Source organism: Nelusetta ayraudi, unplaced genomic scaffold, assembly GCF_046127955.1.
Source record: "Nelusetta ayraudi isolate G7.1 ecotype Tasmania unplaced genomic scaffold, CSIRO-AGI_Nayr_v1 ptg000042l, whole genome shotgun sequence".
Taxonomy (NCBI): Eukaryota; Metazoa; Chordata; class Actinopteri; order Tetraodontiformes; family Monacanthidae; genus Nelusetta; species Nelusetta ayraudi.
Genome location: NW_027466092.1, coordinates 8,391,897 through 8,405,391, shown reverse-complemented (window position 1 = coordinate 8,405,391; position 13,495 = coordinate 8,391,897). Strand labels below are relative to the sequence as shown.

General features: G+C 45.0%; 1 pseudogene; it reads right to left on the bottom strand.

The window, feature by feature from the left end:
- Positions 1-343: 343 nt before the first annotated feature.
- Positions 344-13,495, bottom strand: part of LOC142894295 (uncharacterized) — a 109,578-nt pseudogene continuing 96,426 nt past the window's right edge.

Sequence of the window (13,495 nt, the reverse complement as noted above, 5' to 3'; positions counted from 1 at the left end):
AAGCCAAAAACCAAGCATTTTTCCAGAAGTTTGTAAACAATGTGCTAAATATTGGTGCTGTCTGGACGTTTTTTTTTTGTAAACACATATTGGTGTGAGAATTTTTGTAAACACATTTCGGTGTGAGAAAAATTGTAACCTCGTCCTGGCCAAAACATTTGAAAATGAGGTTTACCGTTTTCACCTTAACCCAAAAAAGTAAAATCCCAATTAGTTGGTTGTTACATACATCTAATGATGCAATTTGTTGGACACATCCTCAGTGATAGTACCTAGGGTCATCTGGGGCTTTCGGGTCTTTCAACTTCAGACCCCCTCGCCTAGGTGACCCGACCGGGAGTGATCAGTTCCCGGCCTGTATCCAAGAAGCACTTGCCCACTGTTTGTCCCTCTGGATCCACAGCCATCGTGAGGCTCTCTCTGCCGCCTCGGAAGCTGTACTGATGGCTCTGCTCTAGCGAGCCCCTGTGATGCCCAGGAGGCCGAAGGCCTTGCAGAGTGACCTCCCTGCAAAGCCCCTTCCCCCGACCTCAATGGGCACGCATTGCGCCCGCCACCCCCGTCTGCGGCACTCCTCCACCAGCTCTGCGTATTTCTCTCTCTTCCTCTCACTTGCTTCATCCATCCACTCCTCCCAGGTCACTGTTAGCTCCAGCAAAACGACCTGCTTAGCTGACTCTGAGAGCAGGACAATGTCTGGCCTGAGGCTGGTTTCCACGATGTTTTCAGGGAATCTCAGTCGTTTCCCCAGGTCTACCCTTAGCTGCCAGTCATTAGCTGCTCCCAGGAGGCCTGTTTGGGCTTTCAGTCGGGGAGGTGGTTGTTCTCCGGCTCGCACAAATGGGATTTCGCGCTTTGCTGGTTGTGAGTGCTTGCTCTGGTCGACGGCCATGCTGTACTCAGCGATTGCCTTAAGCACCCGGTCATGGCGCCAACGATAGCGGCCCTCGCCGAGCGCTCTAGGACAGCTGCTGAGAATATGTTCTAGGGTTCCTATTCCTTGGCACAAGGGACATGCTGGCGTTTCAACCTTGCCCCAGCAGCAGAGGTTTGATGGGCTGGGCAGGACATCATAGACAGACTGGATGAGGAATTTGATGCGATAGGGTTCAGCCCTCCACAATTCTGGCCATGAGATCTTTCTGTCCATGGCCTCTTCCCAATTGGTCCATGCGCCCTGTTGCCTCAGCCCCACCCACTGGCTTGCCCGTTGCTCTTTGACCCCAGCCCTCACTTCATGTTGGACCAGGTCCCTCCTTTCCTTGCCCTTGAGCCTTTTGTAGTGGATCGTTGGAGTGGTTCCCAGACCCACGCGGCCGGTCGCTACGGGTCCCACAAGCTCTCTGTGGCCCAGTCGTGCTTCAGCCTGGTCTACAGCCACCTGTGCCCTCCACTTCCTGCCTGTCCTCACCTCTATACCCGCTTGGGATACCTTTGGGTCCTTGGATTCCCTGTACAGGAGCACTTCCCTCACTCTGGTTACCATGAACTCCTCAGTAAGGCTGTTGATAGGGAGCGTCAGCTTGTTCTTTTTGCCGTAGAAGGCCATGCTGCTTATGCTTCTGGGTAAGCCCAACCAACGTCGAAGGTGGCTGCTGACCCTCCTCTCAAACCCTTCCACCGTTGAGATCGGAAATTCGTACACCAGCAATGGCCACAGTATCCTCGGCAGGATGCTATGCTGGTAAACCCACGCCTTGAATTTCCCCGGAAGGCCTGATTCGTCGACTATCTTCAGCCAACTCTCTAGTTGTTCATTGGTTGCCCTGATGGACGTGGCATCCTTTAGGGAACAGTCAAAGGTTTTCCCAAGGCACTTCACAGGCTTCTCTGTGACTGATGGAATACGGGTACCTCCTAGAGAGAAGTGAAACCGATCGGTCACCTTTCCTCTCTTCAGGACTAGAGACCTGGATTTTTCTGGCTTGAAGTGCATCCGGGCACAAGTGGTTAGCCTCTCCAAGCCCTGAACAATCCATCTGCATCCTGGGACTGACACTGTTGTAACTGTCAGATCGTCCATAAACGCTCTAATGGGGGGCTGACGGATCCCTGACTTTGTTTTTGGGCCCCTACACTCTGGCTTGGCAGACTTGACCAGCATGGTGATGGCCAGGGCAAAGAGTATCACTGAAATGGTACATCCAGTGATGATCCCTTTCTCCAGTCGGTGCTGCTCTGATGTAACTGTGCCAGAGGTGAACCTCAGGTTAAAGCTGTTGTAATAATCCATGATGAGGATATTGATGTTGCGCGGGACATGGTGCCTCTCCAAAGCCACCTCCACTAGCTTGTGGGGTATGGAGCCATACGCGTTGGCTAGGTCCAGCCATAGCACGGCCAGGTTTCCTTTCCCCTCTCGGGCCTCTCTGCTCAGTTGTGTCACCACGCCACTGTGTTCAAGACACCCTGGGACCCCTGGAATCCCCCCCTTCTGCAAAGAGGTGTCGATGTACTGGTTCTTTAGGAGGTAGTCTGACAGCCGGTGGGAAAGGATACTGAAAAATATCTTCCCCTCGATGTTGAGCAGTGAGATGGTCCTAAACTGCTAGATGGTGGTTGACTTCTCGTCCTTTGAAACCCACACCCCTTCCGCGGATCTCCATTGTTGGGCCACCTTCCCCCTCCTCCAGACCGCCCTAAGGATCTTCCACAGACGGTGCAAGAGCTTGGGGCACCTCTTGTACACCAGGTAAGGTACTCCTTGGGTCCAGGGGCTGAGTTGTTTCTGGCGGCCTTGACAGCAGTTTGGATTTCTTTCCAACTAGGTACGTTGGAGTTGAAATCAGTGGTTGGCTCAGGTGGATTGATCAGATCTCTGCAATCGCTTTAGTCCTCCTCCCGGGCTGCATCGCTGTAGGTGTTGTGAAGATAGGTGTCTACCTCCTCTTTTGAGCATGTGAGATGGCCATTCTGCTCGTCGGAGGGTCAGCAGCTTCTTCCTGAGGACACTACGTAGTACTGCCAGTCCTGGCTTCTCGTCCTCGCTCGCCCCCTTGTACTGCCTCTTTAGTGCTCGGAGCTCCTGTCATAGCTGTGAGATCTTTTCTGCCCTGCGGTTCTTGGAGTACTGGTTCGTAACAGCATGCTTCTCCGCTGAACCAAATCTTTCCGTGGCAATGCTGATGATCATAGTTGCCATTGTTTGTAGCTTCCTGTCTGCCCCTCCCTTCACGGTAGCTTCCAGGATACCATCCATGTCATCGTCAAATTGCTGCCACTCTCTCCCTTTGCTGGCTGGAGGCCACTTAACCCGCCGTTGGTGTTGTGGGGTGCCTGGTGCTTGTGCTTTCCGAGCTTGGAGGTTCTGGGCGCTGTGGGCTGACTCCTGGCCCGGCTCCTCCTGCGTCTCACCAAGGTCCTCTGGAGCGTGGGGGTTCTGAGCACTACGGGGTGCGGCCCGGCCCTGTTCCTCCTGCGTCTCTCTGAGGCTGTTCCTTGAGCGCTGCTCTGGCTGCACCTTCACCAAACATCCCATCTTGGTCTGGTGGATCTTCAGACCCTGTGGGTTTTTGCAGCTTTTACCGCATCCACATACGCCATTCATTGTCGGTTGTCCGTTTGCGTGGGTCGTTGCCTGGTTGACTGTCCATTCGGGGTGCTCATTCTCGCCCCCTCTCGGGCTCCCCTGGGGGTGTGTTTCTCTAGGACTTTCTGTAGCTGAGTTAGGGTTCTTCCTCACGGAAGGTGCAGGTCGGGTTGCTGGCCCTTCCTGCCCCGGTTGCCGTCTTTCCGCGCTGTCCGCTGTCTCTCCAAGCTGTCTCCACTCTATTCATGGTCGTCAACCAGTCTATTCCTGGACGTCACTGGCCAAGCCAATTATAATATATCAAATTCAATCTTTAGATTTTAATTTTGCAGGATATTGAATAGTGTTGCAATGCTATTGGATTCCCCTGGCTTGCTGCATTGCTGCTTGTAAAGTCTACTGTTAAGTAGGCGGGGCTTGTATACACTCCTGGCTTTGGATTCATTTTAAGTAAAAACAGAAACCTGGTGCTGTCTGGCATTACGAGAAGGCTCAGGCTTTGCAGAAATAAAGGGCCACAAAGTCCCCATTCCCAGTGAGGTCTCACCCAAAGATTTGCAAACGCAATTAAAGTCAGTTCGTGTTTAATGGGCACAAAATGAAAGTCTCCCGGTGTGAGGGAAAAAATGGAAAGCTCCCTTTTTTTTCGTTTCTTCAAACATGTTCAAGTCACTGTCATTATTCTAGAAAACCACACTCTGATCTCTGTGGGGGAGTGATGGAGTCAAGAGAAGAAGAGACTAAAGGCTAGCATAAAAGTGGTAATGCTTTATGTTTTATGATGCATATTTTAATTTTAACAACTGCACTTGAATTTCTGGAATGGAAACAGCCAAATTCTCTTGGAAAATCCTCAGATTTGCATATTAAATGTACACCTGAAGGAATTTTTTGGCAAACGGTTAATATGCACATATATAGTGGTAATTTAAGGTATAGATCTCATTACACTGATATTGATTGAAACCAATACCAATTGACCATTGATATTAATATTATCGATATTTGGGTCAATACATCCACCACTAAGTTGCACTCAGCTTCTATTCAGTTTTGTTAAAACCAGAAACTGCTGCAATGCCAGACACACAGAACACACAAGAAGAAAACAAGAAGAAAACCAAAAATCTGTTGTCACCGCAGGTTCGTACAAAACACTGATTTGGAACACCTGCCACACAGAAAGTACACACACATCAAAGTAAACTAATGAAGTAGAGTCTGCTGAGTAATAGAGATGGAATATGAAGAGCCAAAGGGAGTCGCAGATGTCCGACCTGCACGTGGTTAGATTCCACAGATGAGCCTTTGCGATTCAATTCAACAGTATTACCTAAAAATGTGGTTAAGCAGGTCATGGGAAGTGTTTCAGTGAGTCTGGCTGGCTAATTGGTGCGGGAAGACTCCCCGAGCTTCCGAGATGTGATATGGATCCTGCTAGCAGCGAGTGGTCAGAGGGCTCGGACGCTTCGTCACCCAGAGAATGGCGATTAGCTTTGGGTAATGGTGCTTGCCAGCCCAATTAGCAGCATTATGTGCGACCACTACCCTGTGCCACCAATTACAACCGGGCCGCGAGTGTGAGTGAGCAAGAAATTTAAAAAAAGAGAGAGAGAAAGGGAGAGAGAGAGAGAGAAGGGAGAGGTGTTTTGCTAGACAGAATGTGTGTGAGTGAGTCATCAGCGGGGAGAAAATGAAGAAAAAGTGCGCGCGCGTGCGAGCGTTCGCCGCGGATCCACCACCTCCCACTGCCACAGCATCCACCCTGTCATTTCCAATTACGGCGAGGCTCAGGTCTTTGCTACGGCATCACTCGGCTTGCTAGACCTCATTTGCTCGACACCGGGCGTCAATCAGCCATTAACACGCTGATCCACGGTGAGACATGGCCTGCTGTTCTCCTTCAGGATTCGCTGAGATGGACTGTGAGGTGTAATTAGTTGCATCTGAGAGAGGGAGGGCCATGATTCTAAATCAATTATTTAAATAATCAAATGGATTCATGAATATTAGATCATTATTACTGTAGTGGACTCAATGAAATAAATGACAAGTGGAGAATCAAAGGGCCTCTAAATGCAGAAATGCATCCAATGGAAGACGGTGAGACTTTCAGGGAATCTGTCATGCAGCTTCCACCTGTTGCCCTGGACAGGGATAGAAAAATGAGGACTTAAGTGTCTCAATTTAATCGTAATGTCTCTCCATAAAGGTTTGTTTAAAACATGGACAATGGCGAGGAGTATTGCTGTCAAAAGATGTACAAACCTTAAAAACTGTCATATGTCTTGGAATGTAAAACAGACCAATCACATTGCAGCAACCCAGTGCATTTGAGCATGTAGACCTGGGCAAGATGACTTGCTGAAGATTGGAAGATAGAGGATTTGCAAGAAAGGGAAGCGACTTTGAACGTGACATGGTTGTTGGTGGCAAAATGGCTGGTCTGAGTATTTCACAAACTGCTGATCTACTTGGATTTCCACACTGGCACAATCATCTCCGGGGATTACGGAGAATGATCCTTAAAAAAAAGAGAGAAAAGATCTAGTGAGCAGCAGCTGTGTGCATAAAAAGGCCTTGCTGATGTCAGAGGAAAACCAACAGCACCTGAAACAACCACTTGTCGCAACAAAGGTATCAGAATTGCGTCTTTGAACGCACAACACCTCCAAAGTTGGCACAGTGTTTATATATGCAAATATCTTATTTATATTGATGAGTGTAGCAGTGTGATTGATCATCTAAAAACACTCTACACACTATAGACGTCCAGGAAACAGCAGCTTAGCCCTCTGTGTACAGCCTCCTGCAAAAAGACCTGGCTCTCGCTGTCTGTTAAAACGTTACGTAATGTTATTGTCCCTTTTTGGAGGCTGTGTAGTTAATGTGGGACTACCTGTTGTTAATCTAACACACAAACCCCTGCCAGGCTATACATGCGTGTTGGTGAAGTGTACATCAACCAAACAGAAACAAACAGAGACAGAGCTGTACATTTATTTCTGCCTTCCTCTTTCAAACTAAAGCTGAGTTGTTTCTGTTTTATTTCTTTATTTTTCTTTTAAAAAAATAACCAGATTATTAAAGTGTCCCACAGTGTATTTGAAAACAACCCCTGTGTGTAATCCCTTGTTGAGGTACAGCACCTGCAGGCAAAGATGCAGATGGCCATTAAGTAGCAGAGGCTCTTCAGCTTAGAAGCACCGCCGTGTGATTCACTCTGCACCTTTTTTGTTAATAAACCTGTGCGTCGACAGCTTGGAAGGTGGTTTATGTGCACAGTGAGGACCTTGCCAAACACATTAGCGGATGAAAATTTTCTGCTCTAATTATGGTTGCACAGGCAGCGTTGTTCGTCTGTGTTAATGTACTCTTTGAGGACTGCAGGTCAGAACAGTCTGAAACGAGAGAGAGAGAGAACAGAATCTCAAAGATGATGTGGGGAAGTAAAGTGGAAGCAGCAGAACACAGTGTTCCAGCACAGCCCGGTGATTTTTACTTCAGGGCACTCTTTAAAGGGCACTTAAGGATGAAAAATAATAATAATACGAGGTGGAAATATTGTCAGTGTTTGGAATTTTGTTTGTTTCTGTTTGTTGAGGGCTGATGAAGTTATTTGGTTAGTGGCTGGTCTGCTCCTGGTAGAAGATAAACATATTATGCTCCACCCACTCCCAAGAAAGACCGCAGGCAGAGTGGACATTTCTGTTTGACCAACATATAAATCTTACTACAGAGCTACATGCTTGACACAGACGCTCCAACCGCAACAAATCAAACAGGGACAGTGAACCAACAACCGGTGTGCAAAATACAGGAGAGTTCGGACCTCCCAAATTAACCCATTAGACCTCCTGAAATCCTCAAAGCAAAATTCAAGGGGGTCTCACATTTTTTCAAAAAGCTAAAAAAAAAAGGTTGTATATTATTGTCACTAATTGTCAGTAAAATATATTTAAAATCAGCCTGTCTAATATTCATAAAAAAAAAAACCCAGTACATTATTTTTTGTGTGCATGTGTGTGTGTGTGTGTGGTTATGTAAACTGCCATAGCTTGCATTCATGGAATACTGTAAGGTTATTATTGGCCTCCTGCCTATGAAGGAAAGGAAATTCAGTATTGAGTAACAACCAGGAGGATGGGGAACACTCAGAATATTGACGGGTGTTTCGGACACTGCCAACAAAACACCTTTCAGGTGTCCAGAAAGTGAAGTATATCAATAAACACACACACACACACACACACACACACACACACACACACACACACACACACACCTATGGCATCAGAAAGTCTTTCCAATAGCTCAGTGGGTCAGAATTCATCACAGATGTACAATGGAACACACCATTAGCTAAAATGCTAAATGCGTCCTATGCTGAACTGAACGGACAGACTTGACAAACCCCCGGAGACCTGTTGGTGGAAGGAGGAGAATCATCAGCAATTTGTGATGTAAATATCGTGGCACATTATTGTTTAATTGTTTCGCTATTGCGTATTCGCAAGAACAAATCTGTTTGCTTTTATTTTCAATTAATAGTTTGTTTTGTTATTGTCTTGTTGGTGTCTTATATGAAACAGGGTTTTGACAGTATTAATGGTATTGTGAAATGTATTCATTTAGGTAGGATTAAATATGATTTCGGTGAAGGCCCAGATGTGAAATGCACGACCCACCACTATGCAGAGTTACGTGTGAGTGAAGTGGCTGAATTCAAAACTTTCATTCTTGCCCCGACTGTCTCACATAAAGCTACCAAAGACTTAAACACACATGGATAATAACAGTGTTGCCTCCTAATTCCATGCCAGCTATGAAACTTAACAATTGTAATAAGTCAGCATTACTCTCATGGCAAGGATTTACAGAGTACAGCCGTCAGCATAAATCAATATAAACACTAATGGAAACCACATAAAACAGGCTGATGGCTGAAAATATGAAATTTATAAACCTTGGATTGAGGTTTTTCCAGGACACATTTTAATGATTACAATATCAAGTGACTTGCATGCAGAACTGAAATATTCAATATTAGAATGAAATTAACAGTGATGCCTTTTGTCAGCTTGGTGTTTGACTTTAGCCACTTTATGGAAATCTAACTTTGCTACTTTTCTTTAAATGAATTCAATGTGTGACAGTGTTTGAATTTGCTCTATTAGGTAAGTATATTTGCATAAGGAGGTGTTTAAAGATGAAAAGGGGAAACCGCTTCTTGATGGAGGAGAACATTCTGGAAAGCATTTGAAATAAACACACTGCATGGGAGCAGGGGTTGTTCATCAAAATGATAATTAAGGTGATAAAGTCAGGAGACAAACCTCCTTATCTCGCTTCCCACCAAACAACTGCGAAAGAGGTGAAAGACAAACTGTGTCCATTGTCTACTGAGCAGGTGTTGCTTGAATCTTTGGCATTTGAGAGAAAAATGTTGCAGGAGCAGGAGCAACAACATAGAAAACATATATATTCACACAAGTGCGCGTGCGCACACACACACACACACACACACACACACACACACACACACACACACACACACACACTTCCTCATATGGTACTTAGCTGTTTAGCTTGTCACTCCTTCAAGGAGTCGTACTGCCATACACTGCTGTGCAGCATAGAGCTTGATTAACACTTTGCTGCAACAAAAAAAAATAAAAATAAGGGTTTGAATAAGCTTGATGATGATGAACAAAGAGACATTCATGAATACAAGTTATGTAAGCTTTAATGTTTTAATTGTCACTCTGTTGATAATGGGAGCGCTAAACAAAAATGTAGTTGGGAGTGAGCTTCTTTAAGATGGGCAGAATGTGAGATGACAGCAAATAACTGTGACAAATAGCGTCTGTGTAGTGTTCCATTTAGTGGAGATCAGCAACATAAGGGCGGCAGCCTGAGACAATTAATATTTAATGTTCAGACAGTCACGGCCGCATAATTCCCAGCAATTATGCACAGATTAACTTCTCTTTTTAGCAGTCTGAGGCACAACGATCTAGTGCCGGGTGATTTTGATGGTTTCGCTCATTTTTGAGGGAAGCATTAGAGTTCAGTATGCGGACAGGCAGCCCATGCAGCATGACAAATGGTCCAGTTGACTGGTGGTTTGTAACAGAAGACGGATGGAAGCTATATGAGGCCGTGGTTGGATTTAATCTGCTTTCATTTCCGTCTTTGCTTCCAGTTTTCCTTGTTTTAAATTCTCTGAGGTTGGGGTGATTTCCTCAGTGGAAGACATCAGATAAGGTCTGATTCGTTCTCAAATGGCGGCGTAACGCACCGGTGATGCAGTTAAGGCACATGTGTGGTGAGAGACAGCGAGAGAGAGGAACTTACCTTGTTTGAACTGTGGATTTCTGATGTGAGGTCCATCTTAAACAACTGGGTACTTAGTCATCTTCGACAGGACTCATTTGGGCTGACTGAGGGGAGGAAGCACTCAGGGAAACCTCAAGACTAAAATATTGCGTTTACGACTCTCGTCCTATTCAGAACCCATGGATGAAACAGCACATGGTGACGCTAGGAATAATTTTACCAGGTCTTCTAAAAGCAGGGTTTTGCACGCATCGCAAAACAGAACACATTCACATCTTGGACGCAATAATGAACAGAGCAGCTCCCACAACAACAACAAAAGCGTTATTCACAGCTCACATTGTGTTTTATGTGGGATAATGAAAAAAATAATAATCTTGGTTTGCTTTTGAGGACAGAGTCGTCACCGCTAATGGAGCATTAGCACCAGCCTTGCGGCAGCAGTAGTGGCGTGCGGGTTGAAGGTGTGACAGCACAAATGTACAGTGCAGACAAACCGTTGGGGGAGGCAATGTTGTTTCTTGTTAATACGCCGCTATTGATTCACGGCGGCATGCGGTAAAGTGAGGAGGCGCCGGCGTTGAGTGGGCCTCCCCCCGTCCCTCCAAAAAGGAGCTTTTAGCTCCAACTCATGCTGTGTTCTTTCAAAAGGGCTTCAAACTGCGACCTCGATATATATTTAAATAAAACATGTATGTGTGGCAAAACAGCGAAGATTCTCCTGAAGGCCACAGATGAAGTCGTCTTGTATCGACTCTTTCAACAAAGTGGATGCAGCGGAGAGAACGTGATGGGTGGGACTGCAATGGAAGTGGCGGCAAAGGGAAAGTCTGCTGGGCAGCGTCGGCTGACGCACAACCGCTGGGTTTCTGCAGTCGTATTTTTAAGCATGACGGAGAAAATGATGGAAACACCAGGATTTGAATAAAAATAATCACACTGGCAAACATAAAGCCTTGAGGTGGCTTCATGACTTGTCTGAAAAGAATTTCAGAGCTTGTGGACGATCATGTAATTTTAATGAAATAAACTTTGAATGTGGTTTTGTGGTTGACACTGACAGCATCTCCAATTGGCATTGATCATGGCCAGTGGGAGCTCGACCCAAAGGACACTTAAAACCTGACTGGTCTGCATCTTATTGTCCCAGAGGGATGACTCAGGTTTCTTTTCCTCTTCGCGGCTTGTACCCTTTACCTACATTTTTATCACAGCCATGCAATGTGTGCGACAGTGGCCTAGTGAGTGTCCACCCAGGTATTGCAAGGTCCCAGATTTGATTGCAGGTCACACCAAAAATGCAGCCTCCTTGAATGTCCTCATCATTCCATTCCATAAATCTGGATAAATGCAGAGGGTTGCATCAGGTAAGACTTCAGGCGGAAAAACCTGTGCCAAATGTTGTGACTTCTAGTTGGATAAGATGAATGAGATTGTGAAAAAGATTAATGTTGCCTCGCAGTAACAAAAGTATAATTACTCCCAACCCCTCCAATACGTCTCTTCTCTCATTTGCTTAAAATGTAGACAGAAACCAGGCTGAAGCCTGCATGTGATTTCTTAGTCATGCTGTGTTTAATAGAGACTGGGAAAACGTTTTCAGCTGGTCCTCACACTCCAGTCTGCACACCAATTCACACCTCCTGCCATATCCATCAATCTGTCAGCAGGGATAACAGGACGGATCGATTCGGCCAACGATTATTAGACCACGGTTTATCCTCCAATCCATCTTCCAATCAGTGGCGCTTTCTTTACGCTTTCATAATCACTGAATTCCCAGATGAATTGAACAGAATTTGGGGAGTTGGTCAGAATAGCGGAGGGGAAGCAGGGCGTTTAATATCTCTTCCTAAACAGCTAAAATATCATAAATTCACAAGAACAGGTCCTGCAGGTTAGGATAGTAGCCATGATGAGTTCAATAACTGGACTCACCGTGTAGACAAAATGAAAAATAGATAAATGAAAAACAAACAAACATGCAAACAAAAAAAACCCTACTTGCAAAATAGGCTTTTTGCTTTGTCTTTTTGAACTGGAGCTGGGAAGATGTTATTGGGTCTTGGAAGGGTTGAGGGTTAGGAGTGATCTGAGGAAGGAATGAAAGACCAGAGAAACCAGGAACTGAGAAAAAAAAAAACTGGGAAAATAGAAAGCGCAGTCAGCAGTATCTGAGCCCCATCAGAGTCCAACTGACAAACACCAGGATCTTCTCAATATTGAGTGAACAACTCAACTGTGAAAACCTTCATAGTTTACACAGTCACGTCATAATTAACATCATCATTATATCACTGTGAACAAGAGAAAAAAAACATGTCCTTGGTACAATCTCCACCCACTCAGGGCCACTAATATCTAAGAAGGGCACACTATTGATAGTTTAAAGCAGAAAGAGAGAGAGACAGAGAGACACAGAGAGACACAGAGACACACAGAGCATTTGAAAAGTTCCATTCAAGAAGGTATTGAGATAAATTTGCATGCTGCTGGCTACGCGTGGCATCAACTTTACAAAACTCATTAAACGAGCTATCAGCACACAGCACGCAGAGGTGTGTTTATCAACTCATTGATCGTTCATAGCGCTCTAGAACTCTCTTTTATATTCCACTCCTGTCCTTCTTTGTGCACCAATAAAATATTGCTGCCACCTACACAGAGCTGCAAAACCTGAAGGCAAAATTTCACGGGCAATCAGAGTGAATACTGAGAATTTCAATTAAGATGTATTCTCCGCTGGCACAACCCTTGTCCCGCCGTTGCCTAATAAAATGGGTTTATTTTAGCATTAGGACCTTGCCAAATGCAGTTTGAGTTTATTTGCACATTAACGCCGCATTATAACAGGCCACATGGCCGTAAAACAAGAGGGAGCCAGATGTGATCAATAATATCTACAAGGTGTTAAACAGAGCCATATCGACCTTTTCTTACCTTAACGCAGACAACAACAAATTAAAAAGTCTCACAAAAAGCACCAATGAAACATCAGTAAAATTCTTAAGTAAATACAAATCTTAATAGAAAAAAACAACATTCATAACTTTTAATGTGGGAGAAGAAAATCATCATTGATCATGATGAATGCAGGCAAATATGTATACGTATAGATGTTTTTTTCTAACAGGCCGACAAAAGCTATTTCTCCAACTAACAGCACTAATCCTTTAAAAAAAAAAAAACACAAACAAAAAGAAAACAAATGAGCATTAATGTAAATAGACACTGACCAGCAATTGATTTTACTGTGTCAGTATTAGGCAACAATTATATGAAAAATGTAATAACTCCGCCATCCATGGCTTTCATCTGAGCCATTGGATTTAGTCAACAGCTTCGCCATAAAAACGTCAACACCATTCGATGTGATTGCTACATGTTGATCAATAACGCCATTATGCACGGAAACTCATGCGCTTATAGCTCTTTTATCAAGATTTATTTATGTGGTATTGGTGGGCGGTAATCTACGCTTATGGAGGAGATAATACCTTGGGTATTTCACAAAAGAAAAATGGGCCTGCAGTGCTCCCGCAGTATTGATGTTCAGATACCTTGCCGATGATATCGCAGCGTCTTGGAGGGAGACGTAAAAAGGAAGGAAGCAGAAAAAGGAGACTG